Source organism: Otolemur garnettii, unplaced genomic scaffold, assembly GCF_000181295.1.
Source record: "Otolemur garnettii isolate 467f Iridium unplaced genomic scaffold, OtoGar3 scaffold00175, whole genome shotgun sequence".
NCBI classification, from domain to species: domain Eukaryota; kingdom Metazoa; phylum Chordata; class Mammalia; order Primates; family Galagidae; genus Otolemur; species Otolemur garnettii.
The window spans coordinates 2179842-2180928 of record NW_003852570.1 but is presented as its reverse complement, the minus strand read 5'-3'; positions in this window follow the sequence as shown (position 1 = coordinate 2180928).

Here is a 1087-nt window from a genome sequence, read left to right as displayed (position 1 = left end):
TTTTGGTTTGGTGCCTGTGGCTCAAGTGGCTAAGATGCCAGCCACATACACCTAAGGTGGCAGGTTTGAATCCAGCCTGGGCCCGCCAAATAACAATGACAGCTGCAAACAAAAAATAGCCGGGTGCTTGTGATCCAAGCTACTTGGAGGCTGAGGCGGGAGACTCGCTTGAGCCCAAGAGTTGGAGGTTGCTGTGAGCTGTGAAGCCACAGCACTCTACCCAGGGAGACAGCTTGACGCTCTGTCTCAAAAAAAAAAATAACTTTATGATTTATTGATCTGTTGTATAATCCTTTTGTTTTCAATTTCATTTAATTATGCTGTAATTTTGTTTATTTCTTTTCTTCTGCTGCATTTGGGATTGGAATGTTCTTCCTTTTCCATTTTCATAAGATGTCCCATTAAGTAGTTAATGTCCTCTCTTTCCATTCTCTTGGGAAAGGTTTGAAGTGCTATAAATTTCTCTCTTTGGACTGCCTTTGTGGTATCCCAGAGGTTCTGAGAATTTGTGTCTTCATTATCATTTCATTCCAATAATTTGGTAATTTCCTTCTTAATCTCGTCTATGACCCAGCTATTATTCAACGTAAGGTTATTTAGTTTCCATGTTTTTGTGTGGGTATGCAGATTCCTGTTGTTACTGAGTTCAACTTTTTTCAATGATGGTCTGAGAAGATGCAGGGAATAATTTCCATTTTTTTAAATTTGCTGAGGTTAGACTTGTGACCTAAGATGTGATCAATTTTGGAGGATGTTCCATGGTCTGATGAGAAGAATGTGTATTCAGTTTTGTTAGGATGAAATGTTCTGTAGATGTCTGTTAAATCCAACTGTTGGATGGTTAAGTCTAAAATTTCTTTGCTTAGCTTCTTTTTGGAGGATTTATCCAACAATGCCCAAAAGGTGTTAAAATCTCCGACTATTGGCTCAGTGCCTGTGGCTCAAGCAGCTAAGGCACCAGCCACATACACCTAAGGTGGTGGGTTCGAATCCCCAGCCCAGGCTGCCAAACAACAATGATGGCTGCAACCAAAAAAAAATGGCCAGGCATTGTGGCGGGCGCCTGTAGTCTCAGCTACTTGGGAGG